General features: G+C 44.2%; 1 protein-coding gene across 6 annotated transcripts in view; it reads right to left on the bottom strand.

Annotated features, from left to right (window-relative positions):
- Positions 1 to 12,293, bottom strand: part of LOC101950251 (uncharacterized protein C11orf24 homolog) — an 85,313-nt gene that overhangs the window by 24,438 nt on the left and 48,582 nt on the right. The window lies entirely within an intron of this gene.

The following is a 12,293-nucleotide window of genomic DNA, read 5'->3' as shown; positions in this document are numbered from 1 at the left end:
AGCTGTGGCACGGGGCCCTCTTAGCGCGGGGCCCAATTCAGCCGAATCGGCTGAATCGGCCTAAAGCCGGCCCTGGGTATAGCAAAGACATCGCTCTGCCCTGCCCTACAGGACCCATAGTTAACTAGAACCATAAAGACAGCTACTGACCCATAGCAAGACTTTTTTTAAAAATGACTTCTTATTCCGAGTGCCTGTTTTTGGTGCCCAGCTTGTCGCATCTCCAAGGGATGGATTTTCGGAGAGAGGGTAGGTACTCAGCACCTTCTGATAATCTGACCCTTTTAGGAGGTCTCAAATTGAGCACCTGAACACGGAGCAAACCAATATCACTGAAAAATCTTGTCTTAGGCCTACCGTGTGCATCCACTCCCCCAATGCATGATTATTCCCTAAGGCACATTATCCAGTGTTTACTCCCCATCCCCACAAAAAAAACCCACTCCCCCCACACCACAGGAGAGACTTGGAGGCAGATCCTCTGCTGATGTAAATGGGTGTGGTTTCATTAAAGTCAATTGAGCTATAAAGAAAGATTTACATCACCTAAGGATGTGGCCTGTACCACCCACTCCCATAGATTTCCCCTGTCTGTATGTATTTCCTCACTTTCTTTGTTAAACATTAGACTTACTAAGACCACTATTGCCATGATTTAAGCTCAGTTTTATTTAGCACCTTAAAGCTCTCCAATGGTCAGAGAAACCATCCCAATTACCATCCCTTCCAAAATAAGGATTCATAGCAAGTTATTGCAAATTAGCCTTATGTGAGCAAGAAGACTGTTGAAATGGATACCACTAAGGGTATGTCTGCACTTCGAGCTAGAGGTGTAATTTTCAGCTTGAGGAGACATACACCCGTGTCAAGCTCTGCTTCAGCTAGCCTGCTAAATAGAGAACTGGCTGGAAAATGCATTTTCAGGGCACAGAAGCTATATGGCAAAAAACTACTGAAAACAAAAGTTCTAAAAATGTCATTTCACCATTCCATTTTGAAAAGGAAATTTTGATTAGACATTTGAAATATTGTTCGACTCAATTAAGATTTTCTGATTTCTCATTTGGTCAAGAAAAACACAAGAAAATTCAGTTTTAGTTAGAAATTAAGGCCTTGGCTACACTCGCGGATTCACAACGCTGCCGAAGCGTGAGTGTAGTCGCGCCACCAGCGCCGCGAGAGCTCTCTCGCAGTGCTGTATGTACTCCACCTCTCCGAGGGGAGTAGCTTGCAGCGCTGCAGGCGCTGATTACACTGGCGCTTTACAGCACTGCACTCGCTGCGCTCGGGGGGGGGGGCTGTTTTTTCACACCCCTGAGTGCAGCAAGTGCAGCGCTGTAAAATGCCAGTTTTTTACTGGCCTAAGATTGGCCATCAAACCAAAAAAAAAAAAAAAAAAAAAATGATTCGCTCAGCTCTTCTCTGTTTCTCTTATTTTCTTTTAAGTGCTAGCTTAACTTCAACTCTAAAACAAGAATAGTTTTTTCCTCTTAAGTTATTGCTACGTATTTACAAGCTTAACGCCATTTTAAAGTTTCTTTGCTTAAGAAGTTACAATGCTCCTTTTAGATTTTATAGCTGGTGTGCATGTACGGATGTGTGACGATATGGCCCAGGGAATACAGCTCATTTCCCAATCCAGAGAACGGATAACCAGATGCAGATGCATGTTAATACAATCCAGAAGACATTTTTGTAATTCCATATCAAATATCAGAACAACCACCTAGTTTTTGCCTCATTCTCCAGCACAGTCCCACAAGGCCAGAAAGTGTTTCACGGTTACTTACAGCTCACTCTTTAATTAATGGCTGCCAGTTTCAATTATAATCAATGTCCCCTTCCCCTCCATCCCCACCCTGTGGCATATCTTTAGAGCCCAGAGTCCACACAGCTCCCTTGCATATTCAAAGATTCCTAGACCATTTACCCCACAGGGTGACAGCCGAAAAAGCACCAGCTTGGTCACCAGAGCAGCCCTAGAAAAACCCTCTCCCTGCACAGCCATAACTGCAATATGAGAGTGCGAACACTAATGCTCCTGTCAGAAAACAAGCTTCCAAAGATCAAGACAAAACACACTTTGGGTATTAACGCTCTATCCTATAAGCCTCCCCAAAGACATTTAAAGAACTGGGCTAGGAGTGTAATAAAAAAATGCAGAGATTACATTTACCATTTACAGCTACAACTCAGCAGGGAACAAGCAAACTGAAAAACCAGAAAAACTTGGAATCAACAATTGAATGACTTATGAACGTGCACTGCCCAGAAGCACGGCTTGCAGGGTTTAAGAAATGCTCCTCCCCTGCTGCTCACTTTCCTGCATTGAACCAAGGAATCTGTGTAAAAAAAAAAAAGTGAAAGGAAGGCAGATACTGATTATAACTATTATTTCAGGCCAGTTTTTATTAGGGTGGTGGTGGTGGTGGAAAAGGGAATCTTTGAAACAAAGCAAATCTTCCTATCACCCAGGCTCCAAAAGCCTATTAACTGAACAGCTGCCAGTTAAGCAGGTGAAAAGCATTGGTCTACTCTATCTGAAGATTGGGAAAGGTGGGCGGAGCCCACAAGAATAAAAGGTCTGCCCCTTCAGGTGAAGGAAAGGCCATAGAACCCAGATAAAGTACAGGGGTAAAAAAAACAACAGGTATAGTGATTCAGGTGATAGGTACAAAATGAGACTAGGAGACACCAAGCAGAGAACTTCAGACAATGCCCACTGCTCTGAGAGCCTGATCAAGGAATCAGGGGATGCCACCTAGAGAAACTCTGCCCAGAGGTATGTATGGACTAGAGAATGGAAAAAGGCCCCACAATCAGAGAACCTCCCTGTTGAGCTTACCCCCCTGGGACTGAGAGCTGGCCATCTTCGCCAGAGTCAGGAGGAGGCTGATGAGGCATACTAGTGATTTGGTAAGGCTATGGCCAAGAAGTGCATAGAGGAACAGGTGTGGGGAAACAGTGCAGCCATAACCTCAATAAGAGATTCTTGAGATGATGGAAGAGGGACTACAGCCTTGCACACTGCAGACAGGGATGCGCCTGGGTTTCCTTCTTGCCACAAAAGGGGCAGGCATCAGGTGTGTTGAACCATGCCAGTAACTACATCCAGTAGTCCATGGAACCAGGCTAAAGTAGAGATTAGCCCACCGAGGACTGTCATCTTCACAGGGTGGCAGCATATCCTGTCACCTGGAGTCGGGATGACATCTCTGGACACTGTATTCCTCTGTTTATCTACAGAACAGGTACAGCAGAGACAGTGATAGTACGAGCTTCCCTCCACGGTAACAAGCCTACTCTTCAGTCTACAGGAACAGGCCAACAGAGTGTAATCTCAGCATTCAGAAATGTGCTGTCTTGTGTTTATTCTGGTGTCTTTTCTGGAAACTCCAGAAAATACTTTGCAAGTTGTCACCTCAAAACAAATGTCTGAACATGCTTCATTCTTTAGAAAGCAAAAACTGAACTAAAGTTTGGTAAGGAAAAGCCATGTGTTTCATGGGTTGATTTCAAATGCAAGTAAAGGGACTATTTTTAAATGGAAGGGGGAAAAGCACTTGGGTAGGGCCTTTTTTACCGTCTTGAAAAATATTAATACAAATCACCTCAAACAATGACTTTTGGAGAGCGGTAGGGGCGTGTGCATGTACACACTTTATTTTGGATGAAGAATGACCAGAGCAGAGGTAAATCAGATCAACCTTTGAGTTCATAGGACTCAATCAGATGCATGGAGGAGGAGGAAGTGATGCGAGAAGATGGCTAGGGTTTAGATCAGTGTGAAAACATTACTCTGGCCATGATTTATAGTAGGGTTACCATATTTTGAGTGTCCAAAAAGAGGACACTCCACAGGGCCCCGGCCCTGCCCCCCGCCCCCGCCCCAACTCCACCCCTTCCCCAAAGTCCCCGCCCCTTCCCCTGCTTCCCGCGAACATTTGATTCGCGGGAAGCCTGAAGCAGGCAGCAGGTAAGGGGGGGGGAGGAGGCGTGGCCCAGTCTGCCCCCCCGCAACCGAGCGGCTCCCTCTGGCCCCCGGCCCAGCACCGCCAGCCCCCGGCCCAGCACCTCCCTATTTTCCCGGACATGTTCGGCTTTTTGGGATTTCCCCCCGGACGGGGATTTGAGTCCCAAAAAGCCACATATGTCTGGGAAAATCCAGACGTACGGTAACCCTATTTATAGCCACACTGGTACTTGTCGTCAAGTGAGAGTTATAACACTCGAAAAGTAGCAACAGCACTTAGACATCTGGGTTGGGAGCCGAAAAGAGTGCTATTGTGTTACTGTGTTTTAAGTAGTAGCCAACCCTTACAATCTTTTTCAAATCATTTCACTGTATTATATGAAGAACCCTGCCCCACAGCAAGTAAATATAGTTTGAATTGTGACTTCACCATCTCAGTTAAAAGGCCCCAGAGTGACTGGAAAAGTAAAAGCCTGCTTTGGCTCATAGAGCATATTTACTGTACACCACCAGACCAAGTTCCATCACGGTGTGAAAGGCAGCTTTATGGCTATTGCAGGCTTCCTTAGTTTCTGAAGTAAGTTAATAGCAAACAAAGAGGCTGCTCTTATAAAGTTCACTAATTAGACTTGCAAATAAACACAGTGTTTCAACCTAAAGGAAGGGCATGGCATTGCACAAGGCTGAGACGCTACTTTAGATTACAGGGTAGAGAAATCATTACTGGTGACCATGCATGCAGAAGTTGATCTACAGCTGTTCCTGGTCTGGAAATTGTTCCTTTAACCAAACTTCCTGCACTGATCCAGCAATCTGGGGTTGGCAATGTCTCCTATTAGCTTGTATCGAGAGCAAGTATTAACCCTGGGAAAACCAAAACGTGATAGACACATGAATTTCCCCTAGTTACGTACAGCTAATCAAAGCCAGGATGCACTAGGCGTTTGACGCCACCAGTACTATCACTCACCCTTTTAAGTGTGAGATTGTCATCTTGTGGGGAGTGGTTCAGGATCCTTGGAATTCAAATATGTTCGGCCCAGAAAGCTTTCTGGACCTTATCAGTTGTTCCTTATTATATAAAGCTATTATTACACCAAGATACAAGGTCCACACAAGGAAACTGCAAACGTCAGATGGTTACAGGCAATAACATGCCAGGATGCAATGACAATGCTAGTGCAGCAGTGCTCACCGTCTGAAGAATGCAAATCGTTTAGAAAGGGGGAGACTCTGGAAGCTCGTTCCCACCCTGTGTTTAACTGCAGGCCACCTTCCCGTAGTAGCACTATGGAATCTGGATAGACTTGTGGTGAACGCAGCACACTGGGATTCAGGAGATCTGAGTTCACTTCCCGGCTCTGCCTCAGACTTTCTGTGTAACTTTGGGCAGGTCACTGTGTGTGTCAGTTCCTAATCCATAACATGGGAATTAATAATACTCTCTTCCTCCTACCTCTTGTCTGTTTAGATAGTAAATTTTTTGAGACAAGGAATGTCTCACTGGGAGTTTGTACAGCAGCAGAGTAAATTACTGCTGAAGAATTCTAGTTGGAAGCACAGCCATGAACAAGAAGTGTTCAGTACCGTTTCAGAAGCCACGGATAGAAACTTTGACACTGGTTTAAAACAAACAAACAAACAAACAAAAAACCCCACAATGCTAGCAGCAGGGCAGCAAAACCACTGGTGGCAATTTTTGCTAAAACTCCTTAACAGCTTTAATCCACTTCAGCCCATTATTAATATCACATCAGGGGGAAAGGTTATGGAGGGGAGAGAAGGGACCTTTTCAGCAACAGTTCAATTTCCCAGTGCAGACAAGACAAGCTCCTTACAGCAGCCTTTGTATCATGTTAACTCACAGCTGGCTATAAATTGCAAGTATCAAGCACTTCTCTGTCATTTCAAACCCCCTTTACTCCTCCACTTCAGTAAGAAACAGTTAAGATGCAGATGTTCATCTGCAGTAACTGTGCATCTGTTGACACTCTGCACCCAGCACAGAATGACACTGTTTAGATGTCATATGCTATGGAGTGCATGCTACAGGGATCCCAGTGATCAGGGAGATGCTAAGCTCACAAAAGGAAGCCTGTCTCAATTTTCCCAGTGGAAGCACACACCAGGGTCTCTCTCCATTCATGCTTTTAAACCGGTAGATGTCTTTCACGAGGACACTTACTCTAATCAGGCAGAGATTAACAAAGATGTTGTCATCTCTGCCACATAAGAGGCAATTAAAGGAACTGCAGGAGTAAAAATGAGGTCAATATTCAAAGGGCAATATGCAGCCTCTGATATGAGCTCCTCTTCCCCATCACTTCAAGCTATCAGTGAAATTCTCCATATTAGAGGAGAGGGGAACAAATGCTTTAAAGCAGCAAGTTGAGAAATGGTGCTGATAGGTCACTCCTAGGTCACCGATACATCAGCCAGCTCATGTTGTTGATGACTGATAGTTATTGCCATCAGATGAATGTCCAGGGCCGTTGCACGGCAAATAAAAGACTGGCAATACACAAGAATCAACTCCACGATCAGTACCAATGGGCTTTTGGTAGTTTGCCTCAGCAGAGAGAGCAAAGATGGAATGGCCAATGGAGAATTAACTCCTCTTTCACTCCATGGTTTTGTCTCCATTAGGAAATTTAACAGAATTTAAACACAATGTTTAGCAATTGAATTAGCTAACAGGATGCTGACTGGTCAGTGCAGACAAGGGAAAGTTGTGGTCAGCATTACGTCAGCTGGCCAACGGCTAAACTTTTCAGGACCAGGCACTCAGATACTATGGTGATATAAAGAACTTGAATAAAATCTTCTTCTTCCCTACATCAATCATTCAGTCATGGTCAGCTTAATATCAGCTAGTCATATGTACTAAGAGCAAGGTGACTAATTGAAATCAATCTGACCACTTCCCTTCCCTTAACCAACCTATGGAACTCACTGCTGCAAAATATTATTGAAACAAACAGCTTAGCAAGACTCAAAGAGGATTTAGACCCACACATGTAGTAAAATACCTTGTGTACTTGTTCTAGCTAGGAAAGAACTACAAGAACTACAAACCATGTATTGGGGCACAAACTGATCACAAGCTGGGGTCAGGAAGAAAAGCAGGCTCTTCCCACACGTTCCTTTGAAGAACAACATTACACAGCTGACAGTCCATTATGTAGGGGTTTTTGCATTCCTCCAAATCAATGGGCCTGACCAGTTGCAGCAGGGAGGAGACCAGATAAGACAAAACACTGGTTTGTCCTGATATTACGTTTGTGATGTTTTTCTTGTATAATCTTTCTCCTCTGAAACATGCCCAGAAAAGATAGGCACATAATAGATCATAATTATGAAGACTGACTGTCTTTCCACAGAGATTATCCCACCAAGAGAAAACATTTTAATTAAGTTGCTGTAAATAATTATTTTCCCCATGTGTGAAACAGCTGCTGTAGCTTGCCATGAGGTCTCTGCCTATTGTTGAGCATCTGAATCTCCACAACAGTCTGCATATGACAGACTTGCCACTTTAAAGCCTACTAAAATGTTTATAGCAATATTATTTGTCTGTTAGGTGGAGCCAGCTGGACAAACAGGATTTTGAGAGAGTCTTCCTTAATGGAAGAAAACTGAACATATACCAAGAGTTATAAAGAAAGGTTAGCTCAAAGAGGCACGTGTTCAGTGCATTGGGTCCCAGAGTGTCATCAGAATTCACATCTGGCCCTCACAGGTGAGAATCACTATCCTAGAGTGTGAGGGACAAATCACTGTGTCCACAAGCAGACAGACTGCAATACAAATAATAATACAATAAATAAAGGTGGCTACTCCTGTACTTCCTGGAGGTTTGGTGTCAGGCTGATGCTATCCTTACTGAGAAGAATAGACAGGCCTGTAACCAGAGCTGATCCAGAGAACAGAAGGGTGTGCTGTCTGCCAGGTGCTAAGATACGGGATGTGGACCTGAGGCTAAAAAGGATCCTAACAGGAGCAGGAAAGAATCCACTGATTGTCCTTCATGTGGGAACAAATGATCCAGCTAGATTCTCGCTGGAACGTATCAAGGGAGGAGACTATGCCAGGCTGGGGAAGACGCTTAAGGAAATCGAGACTCAGGTGATCTTCAGTGGGATTCTGCCTGTTCCTAGAGAAGGGCAACAAAAGGTGGGATGTATGGCCACTGGGAGGCATTCATGGACAGAGGACTGTTCTCTCGGAATGGATTTCACCTGAGTAGGGAGGGAAATAGACTTCTAGGATGGAAGCTAGCACAACTGATTAAGAGAGCTTTAAACTAGGAATTTGGGGGAGATGGTTAGGGGATGTCCAGGTAATCTCCAAGCCAGATTTTAACATTGAGAGGGAAGAAAACGAAGTAAGAAAGGATACAGCCGTGGGTAGGAGAATGCACATAAGGAGGAAGGGTAGTGTAGATACCAGTCTAATAGGCGATACTGGCGGTAGAATGTCTGTGCCTAATCGGGTAAAGAATGTGAGCGAAGCCAAAAAGCAAAAATTAATATGTTTGTACACCAACGTGAGGAGCCTAGGTAACAAAATGGAGGAACTAGAGCTATTGGTGCAGAAAGTGAAACCAGATATTATAGGGATAACAGAAACATGGTGGAATAGTACTCATGGCTGGAGTACAGGTATTGAAGGGTATGTGCCGTTTAGGAAAGACAGAAATAAAGGCAAAGGTGGTGGAGTAGCATTGTATATCAATGATGAGGTAGACTGTAAAGAAATAAGAAGTGATGGAATGGATAAGAGCGTGTCTGGGCAAAAATCACATTGGGGAAGAAAGCTACTAGAGCCTTCCCTGGGATAGTGCTTGGAGTGTGCTATAGACCACCGGGATCTGATTTGGATGTGGATAGAGACCTCTTTAATGAAGTAAATACTAATGGGAATTGTGTGATCATGGAAGACTAACTTTCCAGATATAGACTGGAGGACAAGTGCTAGTAATAAATAAAATAATAATAGGGCTCAGATTTTCCTGGATCCGATAGCTGATGGATTCCTTCACCAAGTGGTTGCTGAACCAACAAGAGGGGATGCCATTTTAGATTTGGTTTTGGTAAGTAGTGAGGACCTCATAGAAGAAAAGGTTGTATGGGAAAACCTTGGTTCGAGTGATCACGAGCTAATTCAGTTCAAACTAAATGGAAGGATAAACAAAAATAGATCTGTGACTAGGGTTTTCGATTTCAAAAGGGCTAAATTAAAAAAACTGGAGGGTTGCTTCATCTGCAGCTGGCGGCAATGGAGGAGGGAGAATGGCGAAAGTTAACTTAGATTCTATGGAGAACATGGCATCTTTAGCGGCATGGGTTAGTGTATTAGTTACCCTGGCTAATGCAGAGGCACACACGTGTGTTTTGTAAAAGGCCCTGTGCGTGTCAAACTTCTGCTTTCAATAAAACAAGTAAAAAAAAAAATCAAATCATCCCTCTGCTTTGCTCGGCTCCCTGTTCTGGAAGTATATGTGGTAGAAAGTGCTGCTCGATTTTCCCAGGTAAGAGTCACCAGGCAGCCATTTCATTTATGAAAACATGGCTTGTGTTGGAATATTTGCACCAATCCAGTTTAGTATAAAGAAAAATGAACTGCCAAAGGCTAACTGCATAAAGCTGGGATTTGAAGATAAATGTGTCAACACGAATACCTCCAAGGAATGAAAATGTGCATTCAAGCTGCACTGTTGCCTTCCCCAGCCTAATCGTGACTGAAAGGTGCTAGTGAATTTGCAAATGTGCTGTCATCATGTGGAAATGGAAGACCTTATGTGGGGCTTTTCACACTGTATGTTTCAACTTTTAACACAATGTTAACTACTGCCACTCAGGGCATAGCAGCCCAGTGGCACCAGCATAAACTTAACACACACAAGCTAGTATGGCAGAGGGTGTAGGAGAGATGCCATTTTAGTTCAAGTTTTGGCTTCTCTGCAGGTCCCACAAAACCTGGCACACCGTAGTACAGGTACTTCTTGCTTGTCAAGAGACAGTGGCACCATAAGCTATAGTCAACAAGTCTCCAGTGGAAATACAAACAGCGTACACATACATAGCAACAACTTGTGCCCAAACAGCTACTCACTAAGACAGCTAGTAGTCATTTTTACAAGAATGCTTTCAGCCAGAAGGGGTATGGTTAGCCAAGTATTACTTTGGAGCAAATAAAACTTAAATGGCCACAATTCTGTCCCTTAGGTATTTTAGCACTACACACATCTATCAATCAGCCATTCCCTAGCATGCGAGGGAGGTCACTTGAGGTAAGGCAAAAAGACTCAAACCTTTGCAGTTTGAGGAAATATTAATAGCCTCTTTTGCCATAAATATAGGAACAAACCAAAAGATCCCCTCCCCAAACTTTCAAACCTTGGAAATCACATTTCTAACAGCAGCAAGTAAAAGCTGCTGGCTCCCAGCTACTGAGCATGAGAGATGTGGAAATCAGAAGTAGCAAATCTGTTTTTCTCAACAGAAATCTCAGGAGGGAAAAATCTTATGTGATAGCTACCACATAACTAGGGCCCTACCAAATTCACGGTCTATTTTGATCAATTTCATGGTCATAGGATTTTTTAATAATTGTTAATTTCATGGTTTCAGCTATTTAAATCTGAAACGTCATGGTGTAATTGTAGGGGTCCTGACCCAAAAAGAAGTTGTGGGGAGGTCACAAGGTTATTGTAGAGGGGGTTTCGGTACTGCTACCCTTACTTCTGTGCTGCTGGTGGTGGTGGTGGGACTGCCTTCAGAGCTGGGCAGCTGTTAGCTGGGAGCCCAGCTCTGAAGGCAGAGCTGCCGCCAGCAGCAGCACAGAAGTAAGGATGGCATGGTATGGTATTGCCACCCTTACTTCTGCGTGGCTGATGCCAGGGTGCTGCCTTCAAAGCTGGGCGCCCGACCAACAGCCGCTGCTCTCCGGCCGCCAGCTCTGAAGACAGCGCAGAAGTTAAGAGTGGCAATACCACAAACCCCCCTGCGACTCCCTTTTGGGTCAGGACCCCCAATTTGATAAACGCTAGTCTCCCCAATGAAATTTGTATAGTATAGGATAAAAGCACACAAAAGACCAGATTTCATGGTCTGTGATGAATTTTTCATAGCTGTGAATTTGGTAGGGCCCTACCTATGAATCCTTGTTGACATCTAGATACTTTTCATCCAGCTATAGATTCTTTGTAGCAAAGAAAAAAGTTCTCCAATCCCTGCATAGTCTGTAAATTGTATCAGCGTACATGGGCTAGCCAAACTAGTTTAAAGATTGGGTGTGTATTATCAATTCTTACCCGCCCCTTTGTCTTCCACAATTCTTCCCTCCCCCCATTTCTAAAGTGAATTTAATTCTCATTGTAGATGCAAACTGGTAAACCTGGAAATTAAACTATTTGGGTCTAATTCACTAACGCTTTGTGCCTTACACAGCCGTGTACAGCAGCACAAAGTGCCTATAAACTGCTACCTTCTGATTTATTGGTGTTTCACGTTCCCTTTCTGCTATAGAATATCAGGGTTGGAAAGGACCTCAAGACGTCATCTAGTCCAACCCCCCTGCTCAAAGCAGAACCAATCCCCAGACAGATTTTTTGCCCCAGATCCCTACATGGCCCCCTCAAGGATTGAACTCACAACCTTGGGTTTAGGAGGCCAATGCTCAAACCACTGAGCTATCCCTCCCACCAGGGTCAGCGAACGCACAAACAGGAAGGCAACAGAAAATTAGGCCCGTTTTTGGAGTGGTTTATACACAAATCTGCAACAGTTCAATGCAAACCCGTGTGGATCCTCTTAAGTTGAAGAGTGGCTTATTTCGGGTTAGCTTAACCCTAAATAGCTAAACCAAAATAAGCCTGGTTCAAACCAACATAAGAGACTTCACACAGCCTCTGCACTGTTTGAAATTGCAGTCAGTTAAGCCAGTATCACCCTGCACATAGACAAGCCCTTTATCCTCACTAGAGGAACTACACAGGCAGAAGCAGCTGCAAATGCTTCCTTCATCCCACTCAGAACCGGACCTCGAAGGACCAGCTCTAGAAGCAAGGCACAAGTCCAGCTTAGGCACCCATTCATTCATTGGGCTCTGCTAAAGATGCCAACAAGGGTGTCACAATTAGTACCAGGGATAGCTTATACGACATGGACACCGGTTTAAGCAAACAGACCAGCTGGCTGGAGGAAACAGCCATGGTCCTTATACACTTTGGCTGTACACAGACCACTGAGCTGGAGGTAAAAGGCTGCATATCTCAATCTCTCCCCACACACTGTTCCAGTTATCCTACTATGAGCAA

This window comes from Chrysemys picta, chromosome 4 (assembly GCF_011386835.1).
Source record: "Chrysemys picta bellii isolate R12L10 chromosome 4, ASM1138683v2, whole genome shotgun sequence".
NCBI lineage: Eukaryota > Metazoa > Chordata > Testudines > Emydidae > Chrysemys > Chrysemys picta.
Note: the sequence above shows the minus strand (reverse complement) of the source record. Positions and strands in the feature narration are given on the sequence as shown.